Here is a 19,828-nt window from a genome sequence, read left to right on the forward strand (position 1 = left end):
TCGTAACAGGATTGCAGTCGAAGAACAATGTGATGGTGAATGGTTCCCCGGCATATCCTAGACCTGCGTCGTGTGACATTGCCGGTATGCAGTGAGGGCAGTGAAGAAGGGGAAATCGAGGGCCACCGAGAAGCAAATGATGCTGCTCGACCTGACTTAGGCCCGCGTTGTAGTGAACCTGAAAACGTTAACCCCCGAGAAGTTGTCCCCCAGAGGCCTCGACGTGAGAGGAGGCGGCCTGCTTGGATGGAGGATTACGAAGTATCCTATTGATCTCGAAGATCAGGGGGGGCGTGTGGTGTAAATGAAGAAAAAAGAAACAAGAACGACCGACCGCGTTTTTGTGTGGCTTACCTCGTGTTCATAATGAAGAAGAAAGAAACAAAAATGGCTGCCCTGTTTCTTTATATGCCTACAGGGTGACCACGAGGTATGCAAATGAGATGCTCCTGATTGGAGATAAAAGAGGAGTGATTTGGGGAAGGAAGGCATTCTGAAGTTAGATTGCGAGCAGAGAAGTTGTATTTGTAGAAGAGAAAAGTCAGATTCCGGGGAGAGAAAAGCTAAAGTTGCAGAAGTTCGTTTTGGAGTGGAGAGAAGACGCATCAAGTGGTAACCAGAAAGTGAAAGTTTGGACAGCAGTGTCACCCAAGCGACAACATGCCACCCTGGAACACTTGTTTCCATGACGTTTGTCACAATTTCACAAGTTTTTTTATACAATTAAAAAATAAAGCAAATAATTTAACAAATTTAGAAATAGCTTCACAAAATATTTAAGTTTACAAGCATGAAAATAATCAAACTTGCATAAAATAATTTCCTGAAATTCAGATGAAAATTTTCCTGAAAATTTAGGCACATAAGTTAACCTACATACAAAATAAATAAGCATGTTAATAATACATAAATTTCATATTGATAACATTTGAAATAAATTTATTAAGAAATATTTGTACTATCATTTAGTCATGTAGAATTAACACAGATAGTGCATTTTATATTAAGTATTGGTGTCCCCAAAGTTTTCCTTTTGACATTTTCCCATTTCAGAAAATGTTTTATAAAAACATGCTCCACTTCTTCTTGTAAATATTTTGTCTTAAATATTATGTTAAATTTCAGCTCAAAAAAAGTTCAGTTGGATGTTTTTACACATAAAAATGTACTTAGCCAGATGAACTGCACTGAAACAATATTTTCATTTGTATTTATTTGTACAATTAAATTTTAGCATTTAAAGTTTCTGCAAAATAAAAAATAAAAAATGCACAATTTTTTATAGATTCAAAGTGGAATGGACCTTTTGAGAGTGATGCCAAATGAGTGTAATTGTTTTTGTAAAATAAAGTTGGCTATTGCAATGTAGGTCACGTTTTCATTATCTCATACTATCAAAAAGTCAACTCTATGGTAGCAGATGATGTACAGATTAACTAAAACAATGGCAAAATATTTTTTAAATACTGTTTTTTCATTGTATCATTTAGTAAATATTTTGGTTTTTATATAGATTAATCCTGAACTACGGTGGGGTCCACAATGATGAATTTTTGTCTCCACTTGACACAATCACAGGCTTGATCTGGATGAAGACAGGTTTTATTTTCAATCATATGTTGTACATTTTTATTAATTTCAGAAAGTGTTTTATATAAAAAGGACACTCTAATTCTACATAAATAAAACATTTGAACAAGTCTTTACCTGCACCTACCACTCTAGCTAAATAAGTTTATTTGCAGTGTGTGACACCCTGAACTAGTTTATTAGTTTGGAAAAAAGTTTTAATTGTAATTTTTCAAACCCTGGACTCAATTTAAAAATATTATCATAACTACCCTGAACTGTACCTCAAATATGTACTTCTGTAAGCGAAAGGACAGGTTTCTAAAATTAAATAATTTTTCTGCGATATAAATCTTAATTTTATCTTTTCATTTTGTACATTTAATAAAATATTTCCATTAATCTGAGTATTCCCAATTCCAATAATAAAAGATCATCTACAATGTTTTATTTCTTTTTAATTTTTTTTCTGGAGATGGAGCATCCTGCTGGAGGCCAAGTATTCATATACTAGTTTAGAGATTTCAGGGTATTCAATCATTAACTTTCAGATTAACACACAATACAATAAAATTCTTTCATATATACATTTATTGTTTGTATATTCAAAGTTTCCAGGTTAAGCAAAATGCATCTCAAAGTAATCAGAGGTTACATCAGTAGCAACTGCAGTAAGAATTGACCCTCAACTGTTACTGAGAATGCTCAGAAACCACCTTTTACCATCGTAAATGAAAGTTGGAAGAAAATGGTGGCCATAGAGAAATCTGTTAGAATAAACATTAGGTTTTTGGAAACGTTAGTATTGTAAACAGTTCATGTCAGCAAAAATTTTAAGTGTGATATTCATTTGCAACAGACCTAAATACACCTGACACAAACTCAAACCCTAAAACCAGTGCACTTTCACCCTAAAAATTAGGGGAAACTGTTAATTTGTGTGTATCAAGGCTACAATGAAATAGATCCTGACCCATTTCTCCATCATCTGGCTGATAAAAATAAAATTAATTTGTGTGTATTCTCTAGACAGCGACAAACAAATGAGAAACAACGTGAAACTACTATATCAGAGAGCAAATACAGTTATATATTTACTAAAAATGGGGGAAAGTGTGCTGGTTGATCACTGGAAGACTTACCTTTATAAAGTTGTGTTTAAGGTTTATTGAGTTTCAGGTGTACTCGAGTCTGTTGCTATGGAATATCAAGCTTAAAATTCTCATTGACAAGAACTGTTTACAATATTAACACTTTCAATATCCAATGTTTTCTCTAATAGATTCTGAGCCACTATCTCCATCATTTGGCTGATAAAAGTAAAATCAATTTGTGTGTATTCAGACTATGAAGAAATAGATCTTGACCGAATATCTTCATCATCTGCCTGATAAAATAAACTCAATTTGTGGAATAGTAGAACAAGTGCATTGTAGCCAAATATGATTACTTCAAAGGGGACGAGAGTTTCATCTATGTACTATCTATAAAAATGCCCATACAAAATAAAAATCTGAAAACTTATTCAATGTACCTCGTATTTACGAAAAACTTTTGGGAAAATTTTAAATTATGTGTATTCAGGTTATGATGAAATCGATCCTGGACAATTCTCTCCATTTAGCTGATGAAATTAAACTGAATTTCTGTGTATTCAGACTAAGATGAAATCGATGCTGATCTACTCTCTCGATCATTTAGCTGATGAAAGTAAACTCAATTTGTGTGTACTCTCATGTGTATTTTCACATACGATTTCTGTGCAAATGAAGCTCCGCATATTTCACAAGAAAATGGTTTCTCACCTGTATGTACGCGGGTATGTTTTTCCAAACTCGATTTTTCTGAAAATGAATTCTCGCAAAATGTACATGAAAAGGGTTTCTCTCCAGTGTGTACACGGATGTGAATTTTCAAATTCGAATTCTTTGAGAACGCTGATCCACACACATCACATGTGTATGGACGTTCACCAGTATGTGTTCGCATGTGACTTGTGAGCGTGGAGTTCTGTGAAAACATTGACATACAAATTTTACATTTAAAAGGTTTTTCCCCAGTATGAATGAAAACATGCCTTTCTAGATGTGAATTCTTTGCAAATCGAGATCCACAAACGTTACATGTATATATCTTTTCCCCAGTGTGTGTTCGGACATGTTTCTGTAAACTCAAATTTTTCCAATACGATGATCCACAAACTTGACAAACATATGGTTTCTCTTGTGTGTGTATTCTTATGTGATTCTGTAAATTTGCTTTTCTGGAAAATGAATTTCCACAGATGTCACAAGAATATGGTTTTTCTCCTGTATGTGTTCGCATATGTGTCTTCAGTGTTGACCTCTGTTTAAATGCAGACCTACACACATTACATTCATATGGCCTCTTTCCATTACGTATTACCATGTGCGTTTGTTTTTCTTCTGTATGTGTTCGCATGTGAATTTTCAGCGTGTATTTTTGTGAGAATGTTGTTCCACAAACTTTACAAATATATGGTTTTTCTTCTGTGCACTTTAGCTTCTGTTTTGTCAGGGGGCATAACGATGTCTCACATGTCTCTTCAGACGGCCCTTCCATTTCTGTGGAAGTGATAATCAAAATGTTTAATAAGAAAATCTGTTATAAATATTTAAATACAGACTAGTCTTTTTTTGTCATTCATTAATTGTTAGATTGGAATATGGATGGTCCATTCTTATAATATTTTAAATCTGTAAATAAGAGGAAACAATAATGTAAAGTCTTCACATGGAAATGTTATCTCTCTACAGGGTCCCTTCATCTATTAAACCAGATTTTTGTGAAAGTGCCGATTAAAATGTTTTACAAGAAAATCTGTTAGAATTATCTAAATGCAGACTAAAGTTTTTCATCTTTCATTGCTTGTCAAATGATCCATTCCTCTAATAGTTTAAATCTGCAAATTAAAAAAAGAGATTATTATTTTAACACTCATAGAATAAACATGTATTACATTTTATGATTCACATGCTATTATTACAATTAGAACGTCACATGTTTGAAACTTGAGTATAATTTCATTGTGAAAATCCATTTACAGGTGTAACAAATATATGTCTCCCTGTAATCAACTACTACATAATCATATTCGATTCAATGTCTCTTTTACACATTGGCATGTGTTGGATGGCTTTTAGTGATTGACTTCCAAACTACCCTATCTCTGGCCACATCTTAATTTATTTCTCTTTCACTTAAATCCAATCTCATCACTTCTTCCTATGTTTTCCTGTTTTTTTTTACTGACTTACCTCAACTTTTAACCTAAGAACCCTCATCTTTTCACTTTTCCACGTTACCATGCCTATGAATGTTAAACATTAAAAGCCTTATGTCAGTAACAATTAAGTAAGCTAATGTGAAGTTTGACAAGAGTCATCAAATACTTAGGGTTAGCATTGAAATTGGGGTCAATGATTGCCATTTTTTATTCTCACCATCCCAAAACTTAGTTTAAAAAATGGAAATTCATTATCATTTACCTCCTTACCATGATGGGAAGATGCGACATAAGGTTGAGAAAATGGGATTTGAAAAGCCAACATCATAGAAGAAGAGAACTCTGGCCTGCAAAAATTTTTGAGCAGTCTCATTGGCAATAAAGTAACTCCTTGAAGGTGGGAATGCTTAAGAAAGTGGGAGAACTGCACATATGTCAGCCAACAAAGAACAAGCCACCTCAACAAGCAACTCTAAATTCATTATCATATCTATTCACTACTATTTTGAGGGGAGCCTTATTTTGAATGTTATTCATAAAATAACTTCTATAGACCATATGTTTAATAAGAGTGATTTTTTATCAACTTAATATAAATAAATGAACTCCATAAGAAACCTCATTAAAATAGACAGGAATGTAAATCAAGAGGTATCTCACCCCAGTGGCAAGTCATAGTCTCTGCAGTCTCCATATTTACCATGAAAATATGATCAACTTCACTGTGTTAATTAGTTCCTAATAAAAATCGCTATTACTATTGTTATGCATAAAATTTCACATAATCCATACACCATATCTGCAAGCAGCATCAGGTGTAATGCTAATATATTTATAAGTATATATATTTTTTTTTACTGCTTTTATCTGCTCAGTTACACATGTTTCCACTATCAAAATCAAATTACGATCTGATAATTTCATCAGACTTTACAAATTTGAAAAGTTTATTATGGGGAAGAAGATAAAAAGCAAAAAAGTACCAATTAAAAAACATTAACTCCAACTGTTATCTCATGAAAAAGAAAAAAAGGAAGAAATATAAAAATAGAGAAAGCATAAAAGATAAAGAAAGTTATAGATGACATAAGTAGAGAGGATGTGGTTTAATTAGGAAACCGGAAGCAGAGTAGGAGAAAGAAGGGAGGGACAAAAATGAAGTAGGAGGGGGGATATTAATAAAGAGGGAATGGCTACACTTTAGAATTCTCTTCCTACTACCTGTACTGATATGCAGAAATTCAAATGCAATGTAAACCAACATTTTATATAGGCATGGTTCCAATTAGTAGCCTCCTTATGTCCAAGTGGCAATGTACCTTGTTTGGGATGAAAGTGAGTTAAAAAAAAATAAATAAAAATGGCATTTGTTGTAAAGTTTGAAAAGTACAGAGGTTAGCTCAGCTGAGCATTTCTTAATATATATTTTTGCCTCTTTGTACTTTATTTATGATGGACGAAATGGCGGAATGCATGCTGCCTTTGTGCAAGGGTAGCTGCACAATTTGACGTGAACCATTGGGGAGAATAGAGCTTCCTATAATACTTTCATGTGAGAACATGCACTTCAATGCCCACTTTGCACAATTTGGTTGTCCCATTGGTACACTGTTCAGCAGTTAGAAAAAAGATATTAGTTCATGAAGCATCTCTGATGTCTTCTCTGATGAAAAAGATTGTTTAAATTTTTCTGGCAAGATAAATATAAGTTTTCTGGAATTATTTCCAAGTAAATTATTGAGTTAAAATCTTAAGATAATGAATTAATAAAATAAATGTACTTAACTTTTGCTAAAACAAGACAATAATTATCTAAAAATGTGGCAGTTGTAGCAACGAGGTTTGTTTATTAATGCCAAATAAAATATGGTGGCAAAATTCAAAAAAATATGAAAAACATCTACAGGCACACCTAAAAATGATGTTCGGTGGCTGGAGGGAGAGAGAGGGACAAAACCAACTGGTTTTCTTTTTTCTGAAGCTGTGCATCCATACATACCTATAGTGAACGTTTGTATGATTTCCACCATTTTTTAATTGAATTATTTTTGTGTGTTCCTGCTTTTCAATTTTTACAATTTTATTTTATTTTTTAGGATTATATAAAAATTATCTTATGCTGATGATTACACGTTAATTTATGCAATGAAAATATTAGACTCTTACGTATAAACATTATGCTAAAAATATAACCTTAGGAAATATTTTTCTGAAATTATAACTTTTTTGTGTAAAAATATTAAATAAACAATGCTTAATTCAATAATAATATTGTTAGTTTGAGAAATATTTATTCAAGTTATATTGGGGCCGGCAACTAGTTTTTATGATACTGAAAAGATACTTTTCTGCATGTTTTATGTTTCGGCCATATTTGTCCATATTTGTAAAATTTTACTTGGTTTCCACCTTAACATTTTCCTTTAAAATGACGATTTTTTTCAAGTTTCAGGTATGCTAAAAACAAATATCGCATTTAAATTTTCTTCAAATAAGTAGTTTTCTGGATATTAAGCAATGTAATTCTTTGTTATAAGTGGTGGCCATTGTTGTATGCGCAAACACACATATTTTTGCTGCACGTGTGGCGAAAATGTGTGCACTTGTGGAAAATTTAAATGCTATATTTTATGTTATAAGTGGTGGTCATTGTTGTACGCAAAAAAAATCAACTCTTCATTATCTTGAAAATTCATTACGTTGTTTCTGTTTATGACAAATATGATTGCCGCATTACATTACTACATGAAATGTTGAGAGCCTGTCTCTGCTTTATCGTTATTTTCATGGCAAGTGCTTATCTGAGCTCCAATCTCTGATTCCCCCCTCACCAAACTTTCATGAAAAACACTTGTCTAACTGAAACCACTATCAATAATTTTCCCCACTCTTTATCTGTGCCTAAACCTAAACGTAGATTCCATGAACAAAGCTTCTTTCTTAGTACTGCATGCCTGTGGAACTCTCTTCCATTTCCCTGCTTTTCAGCTGACTACAATATGATCATCTTCAAGACCAATGTGAACAAGTTCTTGAGGAGTCATCCTCTTAAGTAATCCAATCTTTCAAATTTCCACTAATAACAATTACTATGATATTGTCCCATTAATTAGTGTACATTTATTAACCCTTATCCTCGAGTGGCCTTCGGGCTTTGATAAGTGGTGACTCATCTGTTAGAAAAAATTTTATAAATACATGCAGAAAAGTGATTTTCAGTATAGTGAAAACTAGTTGCCGACCCCAAATTTAAAAGCGATATTCGTTCTCAGCACACCCGAAAACCTCTAGAAAAGAAGTTTTTTAAGGTAGCTTTTGTGTTGGTCTATTAGGCCACAATTATCGATTTTTACGGGTAAAAATGGTAGAAAAAATAGAGGGACATAGTTTTGAAAGTCAGTTTTTTATACTTTTTTTGTGGGTTTTCGACTACTTTTTGACATTTTTTTATGTTTTCAACCATGATAACTACACAAAAAATAACAAATAACGGTAAAAGTGCAGCATCTTTCCACCCTAAAAAAATCCTTTAAAATTACCACTATTACAGGTTTTTGGATGTCCTGAAAACGAAAATAACGTTTAAAATTCTAGGAAACAAGTAGTTTCAAAGAGAGGAAGAAATTATAGTTTCACAAAGTGAGAGATTACTTTTCTATATTAATTTAACGCCTTTGTTCACATTGGACTTGAAGACATCCAGGTTGTAGTCAGGTGGGAAACAGGCAATCGGAACAGAATTCCACAGGTATGCACTTCTAAGAAAGAAGCTTTGTTCATGGAATCTACGTTTTTATTTTGGCACAGATAAGGAGTGGGGAAAAATTTGACAGTGGTTTCAGCTAGATGGGTGTTTATTGTGAAAGATTGGTGAGGGGGGACCAGAGATTGGAGCTCAGACGAGCATCTGCCATGGTAGTAATGATAAAACAAAGACAGGCTCGCAACGTCTCTCCTGTGGGAGAGAGGTTGTAGGGAAGAGAAAAGGGCATCACCCACCAGGTCACGAAGTCTATTTTGTACTCTGTCAAGGCAGGATAGGCTGTTTTTAGCAGCTCCTGCCCAGATGTGGCAACAGTACTCCATCCTTGGACGTACTTGGCTTTTATATAGATAGAGAATTGCATCAGTAGTGAGATATCTTCTGGTGCGGTAGAAGGATCCCACCATCTTTCCAGCGACCTTGACAACAGACTTGATGTAAGTGTTCCATTTCAGGTCAGGAGTAAAGGTCAAGCCTAGAAGTTTATCAAAACATGGAGCGTCCCCTAAACAAGAGTCACTCATTTCAATTGATGCCAGATGGGGATCAGAGCGTTGATGATGTCAAGATAGGAGCTTGGTTTTGGATGCATTAAAAGTAACCAGCCAACTCCTTCCCCACTGTACCACGCGCTCCAAATCAGAGGAGAGAGAATCGGAGAGAACTTTGTTATTTACAGCCTTTGATGTGTTGCCATAGATGGTTGTGTCATCAGCATAGATGTCAACGAATGATTTAAGTATATGCTTTGGAAGATCATTGATGTATATCAGGAAGAGAGTTGGGCCTAGGATGGACCCCTGAGGGACTCCAGCATTAATATTGAGGGCCTCTGATTTCTGCCCATCAACTCTTATGAGCCTATCGGAAAGAAATGATTTAATGATCGAGCACGGAAACCATATTGCATGTCACTAACAAGGTTATTACTGCTGAGGTGGTTGACTACTTCTTTATTTAATATGGATTCCAGCAGCTTACTCATGACACACAGGAGACTTATTGGTCTGTACTTAGAAAGAGATGACTTATCACCTGAATTCTTAAATCCAGGGCATGCTGATGAGGTTTTCCAGGGTGTTGGAAAGCACTTCTCTTTAAGGCAACGCTTCAACAGTTTTGTAAGTATGGGGGCAAGTTCTGGTTGAAGCTTTTTCAGCACAATGATTGGAATGCCATCAGGGCCAGTTGCTTTACTGGAATCAAGATTCTTGATTAGCTTGGCGACCTCATGCACAGATATTTGTATGTTGCATAGCGTGTTGTCTGTTATAGGAGGAAATACGGGGAGTTGATGACCTTCGTCGCATAGGCTAGAATTAGCTGCAAAGTTTTTGGCAAATAGTTTGGCCTTATCTGATGCTGACGAGATGACCTCAGGTCCATTGATGATGGTTGGGATAGAATGCACACTTCTGTTCAGGATCCTGTTTGCTATTTGCCAAAACTGGTGGGAACCAAGCTGTTGCTCAGCTACTTTGGATTTAACAGACTCAGCATATAGCTCTCTTGCATTTTTTATTACTCTTTTGCAGTGGTTGCTGGAAGTCCTGAAGGCAACTTTATTCTCAGTGCATCTATTATGTTGGTAGCTATGGAAAAAGTGATTTCTGTGTGCGATGGCAGCAGCACATTCAGGGGAGAACCATGGCTGGCTGTTAGGTTTTATGTTGGAATTTTGGGATGGTATGAATCGGTCTATGCCTATAATTAACCATTCAATCAGGTCTGATACTATGGAGGACCCATCCTTTTTAAACATGGAATGCAAGGGTATATCAGATATAAATGTACGGAAGCTATCCCAGTCAGCCGTAGAGTCGTAGAGTATCGATATACAGTAAGGTGGAGAGGTACCTCTGAAGACTTATTGCATTTTGTTTTTATCTTAACTGATACAACCGAGCGGTTGGAAGATCCCAGAGGAGACAGAACGGAACTTGAACATAGCTCAGGGGAAGTTATGAGAAAAAGGTCTAGAAGGCTAGCGTACTGACCGGAAATATCGGGCACTCGGGTGGGTTCGTGAACAATCTGGGTGAGGTCATAGGCAATGGCAAAATCATAACAGAACCTCCTCTCATCTGTCTTGTTAGAGTGGGTCAGCCACTGAAGTTACTGTGGACATTGAAGTCACCACAAATGTGGATGTTAGCTGAAGGGTAAGCAGACAGGTCAATTTTTTCAGATATGCTCTTAAAGATAGTAACTCCGCTGTTGTGGGGGTGATAGCAAATATAAATGCAGTGGTGTAAGCTAGTGCAACCCGGAAACACATATAAGGTATGCCAGTTTTGCTTATGAAGAATATGTCTGGTTTCGTCTCCTGTAATTGGGTGTCAACCTCTGGAAGGTTGGAATGTAGACCCCTGATGTTGGAGAAGGAGACATGGTAGTCGGGGTCTACGTTGGAGGATGGGATTCTAGGTTAAGTCGTGTTATTTTTCTGGAGATATTTCATGTTGACGATTAGGATTTGTGGAACAGGTCAACAGGTCAACAGACTTGGTTAGAGCAAGACAGAGAGGGAAAGTAAGAGAGAAAAAGAGAGGAAATTTTTTTTTTTTTTGTAGCCATGATAAGGTAAAGCCGTAACAATTACTCACTAGTATGGCATCGAGAGGCCCTACTAGAAACTACTGCATGGTCCAGAGTCCATTCACCAGCTGGCAATACAGCAGCCCCAGAATTTTGCATCTGCTGATAGGACAGCCTCCTTAGTGGTTAATCCAAGGTATGGGTCCCTATCAGGCGGATAACGTCAGCCCAAATGAAACGCTTAATTCCAGCACCCTTACTAGTGACATGGCCACAAGGATAGACATAGGAACAGAAAATTTCCGACATCTCAGGCTACTATTCACGAAGTACTGCCGTCCTGGACTTGGCGTAACTACTTGAAAAATTTAATTTAAACCCTAATTTTTTTTCAATAAAAGGAGCAAAGACATATTTAAAAATAATAAAAGGTTTAATAGAAAAATATGCAATATTTTTTTTAATCAGTTTTCTTTAATAATGATTTAAAAAAATTCAATGAATTTTAACTTACTCCAATTATAATAAACATATATAAATTCCAAAAAATCACTTACCTATAAAAAATACTAATCAGTGGGTGCTTTCATTCTTCATTTATAAGAATTTGTCCATATCAATATTTTATATTCCATGTACTTTTTAAATAAAAGAATTTTTTAAGCAAGCATCCGAAAAGACCGCGATTTTAAAATCTAATAACATGAGGGCACAGAGCGAAGTTACCTCCCTTTCTTCCAGTTGAGAACTACGGAGGCCGAAAAGCGCCATAATTAATTATTTAAAAAACGTAAAAACATATTAGACCAAATATATTTCCCGGTAGTAACTATATAAAGAAACAAACATTTGAATTGCTGATATGTGTCTTATCACCCCTTTGAATTTCTGACATGTGGTTACTGTCAACAATCAAATTAGTCAAGTATGGATCACCAAATTTGAAAAATGATCACATTTCACTCATCAAAGTTTACTTTACAAAAAAAAACCCGACAGCAAACTTTCCATTTTTTCTTTTACTATTCTCTTAAAGAATTACATGAGTTTTGGATTTTAAATATTTTATTTCTTCTTTATGCAATGAATTTTTTTTCAAAAATCTAAAAAACAAAAAAAAACAAAAAAAAAACAACATTAAATGAAATAGAAAAAATTAATGTAGGTACCCAATTTTTATAGGACAACATTTTCAAAATGTGAGGTTTAACTTAAAAAGAAAAAATCAATGTGTTTTTTTATAAAAAAGGTTTTAAACTTTTGACTTTACAGGCAAATTTGCACATAACTATTCTTTTGTTTTTGTTTTAAATTAAATTATTTTATTTATTGATCTTTTATCTTCAATTTGTGATATATAAACCTTAGGTGAGAATATTAATTATTTACTTTTTAATAGACATTTCAAAATGGGGGTGTGAATTTAAAAAAAAAATAAAAACGTTTGTCTTGAATATTATATTCGGTTTATTGGAAAGAGCATAAAATTTCATATTAAACCTGAAAATATCTTAAAAATTGGGTACTCTTGCATAATTTGACCCAAATTCTCATGAATTCTTGTCAAGCATGGATCGGGCAAGACCAGCAATCATCGGTGTCAGTCGAGCATTGTTTAAATGTTGAAACGCTAACTCAACATTTTATTTTACTTATTTAATTATTTTTGTTATGTTTTTTAGTAATTTTTAAGGTGATATTAAGGGGGTGAGGGTGACTTTTTATTTTTCTGATTAGTTACTTATTTAGTATTTATTTTTTTTTTTTTTTCATTGAATTTTTGGGAGTTTGATTAGCCAATGAAAAAGCGCTATCTAAATGGAAGCAGACGACATTCGAATTGGAAGAGAGCAACTATTAAAAAAAAAAGCTGACAAACAAATATATTTTCAAACTCGCCAAACAGGAAAATGACAGGCAAGAAAATAAATGTATACATGTTAGAAAAAGAAATGAAAACATCGATGCAGACAATCTCATATTGTCAGGAGAAAAAATTGCTGTCCCAAAAAATGAGGTGCAACAATTGTGAACACAAATGTTTACTTAAAAAAAGATTGTGTGTAAAGAATGGTTTCTCCTGGAGATGTACAAATGGACAGTGCCACAAAAAGAACTTGACTGAACAACAAGTCTTGAAAATAAAAAAAACAAGAAAAAAAATATGGTTACAAAAAAGAAAACAAAAACAAGAAAAAACTTGTACTTATACCTAACAATTATACGGTTAAAAAATCTTTTCTTGGAGAGAAAAAAAACAAAAAAACTTTCTGTTGATAAATATTTTGAAAAAAAAAAAAATAAATAAATACTAAAATGAAATAAACATATTTTCATTTTTCAAGGTTTTTTTAATTGTTTTTTTTTTTTTTTGCATTTGTATTTTTTCCGATTTCTTTTGCTTTTTTTTGTTTGTTTTTTTTTTTTCATTAGTCTGCGTCTGTTATGACGCTCGTGGCTGACACCGATAATTGCCGGTCTCGCCCAATCCATGCTTAATGGGAATTCACGAGAATTCGGGTCAAATTATGCAAGAGTACCAAAAATTGAACCAATAGAAAAATTTTGATAGATTTTTAAATTGAAAAAAATTGAAAAATATGTAACTCGTAAAAGTCAATTCATTTCATTACGTAGAAAAAAATGGCTGCATGAGCGCGCACATGCATTTTGCAAACATTTTTTTTTTCTTTTAATAAAAAATAATATTTCTATTATTTAAAAAAAAAAATTTTAATAGTTTATTTTGGAAGTATATTCCATAAAGAAATTAAACAACACACTTTTTAAAAAAGAAATTACGAGTTTTGTATGTTTTATTCGCAGTTTTTTGTTCAGGGTGTCAAAAATTCCCAAAAAATTCTGACACATCTAGTTACCTGTAAGAAAATATTCCCTAGAAACAGGTCTTAAAAACAACAGAACGGTAAATTTACGACGGGTTTAAATGCCAGATTCGTTTTCAACAGCCTCGAAAACACCGAAAATCACAAACTAGAATGGTCGGTGTTGTGTTACAGTTAAAAGTAACATTTACCTTTTTTTAATTTTATTTTTTGGTACTCATGCACAATTGTGCTGAAAATAATAATAATAATAATAATAATAATAATAATAATAATAATAATAACGTTATCATTTAGAAACCCATTCTTAACATGGATAGGTTCAAGGTTCACCCAACAATTTAATAAAGAAAATATACAATAGAAATTGAAGGTATTTTTTTAGTTTACCGACCCCTCGGCATTCACATTTCATTTGTCGACTCTTCTGGGTTTTCGGGTACGTTGAGAATGAATATCGCATTCATTTTTTGCGCAAACAGCTAGTTATCCATATTTAAAGACATTCAGTATCCAACGTCATCACTATCGTTTCCACTGGCGGCCATTTTGTTTTTGTTTTTCCAATTTAGGAAAAAAAAAAACGCCCAAAAAGAGCCAAACGGAGCCAGAAGGGCCAAAATATGGTCCCCACTTCCCAATACATTTTTCGGTTACTTTTCGGCTTCAAACACCACCCCCACCCCTCTGAATATTTTCCCCGCTTCTCGACAGTGTTAGTGACGCGAAAGGAACATTCCTGGAGCAAACCAGGATGGAATGCTGGAAGATAATATTATTTATTAACCATTTTCTTAGCCACCTGTGGAGAATTTACAAATTTCTAGCCGTTCTGCGCTTGACTGGCGGTCGTTCTGTAGTGAGGTGTGCGAACATTTGGGTGCAGCACCAAAACGCTATAGGCGGCGAAGGCATCGAGGTGGAAATTGACGAAACGTTGATTGTTCGCAGAAAATATAACAAAGGAAGAAAACTGAGCCAGATTTGGCTTTTTGGGGGGATAGAGAGAGTTTCGTGCTCGCTCTGACAGGACCAGACGAACGGAGAAATGAAGAAACTTTAGTCCCGTTAGTTACAAAATTTGTTTTGCCAGGTTCCATTATTTACAGTGATCGTTGGAAAGCTTACCATAATCTCGGCCAATTTTACACACATAGAATGGTAAACCATTCCCCCTCGCCAATCTTTCACGAAAAACACCCGTCTAACTGAATCCACTGTGAAAAATTTCCCCACTCTTTATCTGTGCCTAAATCAAAATGTGGATTCCATGAACAAAGCTTCTTTCTTAGAACTGCACGCCTATGGAACTCTGTTCCGTCTGCCTGCTTCCCACCTGACTACAACTTGGATGTCTTCAAGTCCAACGTAAACAAATTCCTAATGAACCGCCCCCTTAAGTAAACACTTCATCAAATCTCCACACTAGTGTACTGTACTTGCAATAACCCTTATCCATGAGTGGCTTCCAGGCCTTTATAAGTGGTGAACACCGTGTAAGAAAAAAAAAATATATATATATTTGTGGACCATCAAGACCCTATAATACATACACAAAATATTGAACGTCTCTGGCGAGATATTAAAGAATGGGTCAAGAGGCCTGGCATTCGGGCAGAGTACATGCAACAATACCTGTCACGATATCTGTTCATTCGAAGTGAAACGGACAAATCTTTTCTTCTACATAAATTTTTAATTGAAGCGGCCAAGCTTTATGGAGATAAGTCAAAGCATTAACTTTTTTTTTTATTTCCTCTTTTCTTGTTTTTTCTCACCCTTTTCAAAAGAAATCACGCATTTTCATGATTAAACAATTATTTTTATGATAAAAAGAAAAAAAAAAGGTCAATGTCGATAATACATCAACCGCAGAAGCACCTGTTAAAAACTATACAAGTTCTATAATTGAATCTTCTCCCTTCCCCAATTTTGAATGTGATATTCGTTTATAACATACCCGAAAACCTATAAAAATGGTCATTTTAAGGTTAAGTGGTGCGACTGGTGCGTTGGTGTATTATCGACATTGACCGAAAAAAAAAAAACAAAAAAAACTTTCATTTTCGATTTTTGACATTTCACAGGAAAGGTGGACCCTGCATAAACGGGTTATAATTTAATGTCTTAAATTTTAAATAAGGGTTTGTATTACTGTACACAGATTCAAAACAGTTGTCAAAAAGCAAATATATAACAAATGTTATCAAAGGCAAGATAAGTTACTTTTCTACCAAACTGGATATTTTTTCGTGTTTTTATTCAATGTAACATGTTTATTCAGCTCGAAAAACATACAGTGTTGACCGATGTATTGGAAAATTCAAAACGACGCCCGAATCTCTCTTTAACATGGTAAGTTTGGGAGAAGGTGTTATAAATAATAAACCAGACAAAATACTGTTAAAAATTCGCTCAATATATGTTACCATGACATAAGTTGACATATATTCGGTGTTTTTTAAATAGTATTTTGTATAGTTTATTATTTATAACACCTTTTCCCAAACTTACCATGTTAAAGAGAGAGTCAGGCGCCATTTTGAATTTTTCAATACATCGGTAAACACTGCATGTTTTTTGAGCTGAATAAACATGTTACATTGAATAAAAACACAAAATTATATCCAGTTAGGTATAAAAGTAACTTATCTTGCCTTTGATAACATTTATTTGTGATATATTTGTTTTGTGACAACTTTTCCGAATCTATGTGTAGTAATACAATAAATATTACTACAAACACTTTCTTGTAAAAAAAAAATGATATATTTTCATGTTCGTTTGAGATAAAACGTTTTATTTTTCGTTGAAGAATAATGTTCATTTTTCTACAGTATAATAATGTTTTCTTTCTAAATTTTAATTTATTTTAATTAAACACTTTTTTATTTGTGGTCTTGTGTTACGTCCTTTCCTTCTGCTCAAGATTTCTTGGAACACCCTCCCCTTCTCTCTCCAATGAATTTTTTTTTCTTTTATTGGCGTCAACGCCGGTGGTGGGGTGCGGAGGGGGTGTCCAGTGATGTGTGGCAAAGTTGACCTTTTCTGACGTTTTTTGGGGTATTGGAAAACAAGATGGCCGCCAATAAATTGATAGTGATTTACGTTGGATACGGAATGTCTTCATAAAGAGATAACTAATTGTTTGCGCAAAAAATAAATACGATATTCGTCTTCATCATACTTGAAAACCGCTAAAAGTCGAAAATTTTACAGGAAATGCGGAGGGTTCGGTAAACTAAAAATTTACCAAATTGAATTTAATTTGAAAGACCCATCTAAAATAATAGTACAGTCTGTATTCTGCTTTTTATTTTTCAAAAACAAAATCTTCCTATAAAATTTTATTTTAAAATTGGATTATCCTGACGCTCCGCACTTCTTTATTTACATTGGAAGTGACGTCACACAAATCTTATAATACGGATGGCTACAATTGTAAAAATAATTTGTTTTATTTTTCTTTCATTTTGAGCTCCTTTTTCTCCCGTTCGTTTTTGTTTTCTACAATTAATAAACCAGTTTACAAAAAAATTCAATCTTGGAAACTACTCGTTTGCCGTAATTTTAAACGTTATTTTCATTTTCAGCGACCCCGAAAACCTTACAGAGTGGTAATTTTAAAGGAATTTGAGGGTGGAGTAATTCTTCATATTTACCTTTTTTTTTTAAATTGAATTGTTAGTTGAAAGTACAGAATAGTTACAATACACCCTCCCTTCCCCATGTTAAATAATAGGTTTCTAAATAATGTGGAAAAAAAAACTATTTAGAGGGTAAAGTAGATTACCCGGTGATAGCGTAAGCTCCGAGGGGTTGCAAAGGATGCCCTAAGCGACCCCCCCTACTGGGTCGAGTAACAAGTTTTGTAGTACGGCGAGCAGCGAGTAACTAATTTGTGCCAACCGTTCACCAGTAAGTCGTTAACAGAACTGGCGCTAGTCAGAGACACAATTCTTTTATAACAGAAGAATAGTGCCTCCCCATACTCCTCCAAGTCTATAAGAGACTCGTTCTCTCAACCACTCAGATTAGAATTCCGCCCTCGAGGCCGGCGCCACCAAGTAAGCAATCTCCTTTTTTTATTTTTATTTTCTCACAATAATAGCGTTAAAAAATAGCTCGGGTCGTAAAGTGCAGGACTGCAGGAGTGACTGCAGGAGTACCTATAAAAGGTAACGCCGGATCGGAAAAAGAGCTCAAAATGAAAATAAAATAAATTCTCCGCTCAAAATAAGAAATGGGAGAAAAAAAAAGTTGAATTCTCCGCTGTGTAAGTAATTAAAAACTAAAACAAATTCTCAAAATGAAGAGAAATGTTAGATTCTCCGCTCAAATACCAATATAAAAAATGGGAGAGAAAAAAAAAATTAACTTCGCTAAAACAAATTATTTTTTACTTGTAAACTGGTTTATTAATTGTAGAAAACAAAAACAAACGGGAGAAACAAAGGAGCTCAAAATGAAAGAAAAATAAAACAAATTATTTTTACAATTGTAGCCATTCCGTATTATAAGATTTGTGTGACGTCACTTCCAATGTAAATAAAGAAGTGCGGAGCGTCAGGATAACCTAAAATTGTTGAATAAAACGGAAAATAATAGATTGTAAAAGTGCCAAATAATAAATAACATGGCTGAGCAAAAAATAATATTTTACTTACTGTTTTTTTACAGACGAGTAATTTTTTGTTTGTTTAAATTCAAAAGATTTTCTCTTACTTAGTGAATTTGTTGGGATTTCTAACTCAGTCAGCATTTTCTTACAACAATAACAACTTTCTGTTAGTTTCAATTCTAACAAAACTACAGTGTGCAATTGTACAAATGGTGTTTTTGTGCCTGAATTGTGGTTTTTTCAAAATACGAACTTAAGGATACACGAAACGAAATAGCGGATTTTTACTAGAAAAAGAATACTATCGATATTTATGTTTTAATGAAGATTTTTTTATTTTTAAATGAAATAAATTTTGTATTTTGAAGCAAAATTAAATATTTTTTTAATGTGATGATGTCATAATATGTGACCATATTTTTTTGTTTCGAACAGTCAAGTTACTTTTGTTCCGGTTTTTGTAGTAACCTCGATTATATATATTTATATATATATACATATACATATATATATATATATATATATATATATATATATATGTATACACACACACACACACACACACACACACTTTATTTGAACAAAATTATAACATTTATAATAAAAATGTGTGTGAATTTATTCTGGCTTCGATGTCCGAAATATTTTTTAAGTGTTCCCACCTCTCTGCTAGTAGTGTCAGAAATCGCCATTAAAAATGCGTGATAAAAACTTGAATAATTAGACTTACTATCTTTCAAAGACTATAACTACTTGAAAAATGTAGTTTAAACTATAGTTTGTTTTTTTTGTTTTTTTTTCAATAAAAGGAGCAAAGACCAAATTTTAAAATAATAACAGGTTTAATAGCAAAATATGCAATATTTGTTTTTCCCCATCGGTTTTCTTTAAAAAAAGATTTAAAGAAAATCAACGAATTGTAACTTACTTTGAATATAATAAATGTATATAAATTTCAAAAAACCACTTACCTATAAAAAAAAAATACTAATCAGTGGGTACTTAAATTCTTCATTGTTAAGAATGTATCCATATTTATATTTTATATTCCATGTCCTTTTTAAATAAAATACTTTTTTAAGCAAGGATTCAAAAATACCGCGATATCAAATGTTCATGACTGGAATAAAGGGAGACAAATGTCTCCCTTTCCTCGAGTTGAAAACTCCGGTGACCTTAAGCACCAGAATTAATCTCCCTTTCTATTGCTGGCTGTAAACAAAAGTTAGTCAATATGGGCCATT

The 19,828-nt window shown here is 33.6% G+C and overlaps 1 long non-coding RNA gene across 1 annotated transcript; it reads right to left on the bottom strand.

The window, feature by feature from the left end:
- Window positions 1-922: 922 nt before the first annotated feature.
- LOC145266392 (uncharacterized) lies at window positions 923-18,817 on the bottom strand. Its single transcript, XR_013864713.1, has 2 exons — window positions 18,631-18,817; window positions 923-4,492 (listed from the first exon to the last, which is right to left on the bottom strand). It is a non-coding gene; the product is annotated as an uncharacterized LOC145266392 (long non-coding RNA).
- Between the last annotated feature and the right edge of the window lie 1,011 nt (window positions 18,818-19,828).

This window comes from Euprymna scolopes, chromosome 4 (genome assembly GCF_053919585.1).
Source record: "Euprymna scolopes isolate OS-2025 chromosome 4, ASM5391958v1, whole genome shotgun sequence".
NCBI lineage: Eukaryota > Metazoa > Mollusca > Cephalopoda > Sepiida > Sepiolidae > Euprymna > Euprymna scolopes.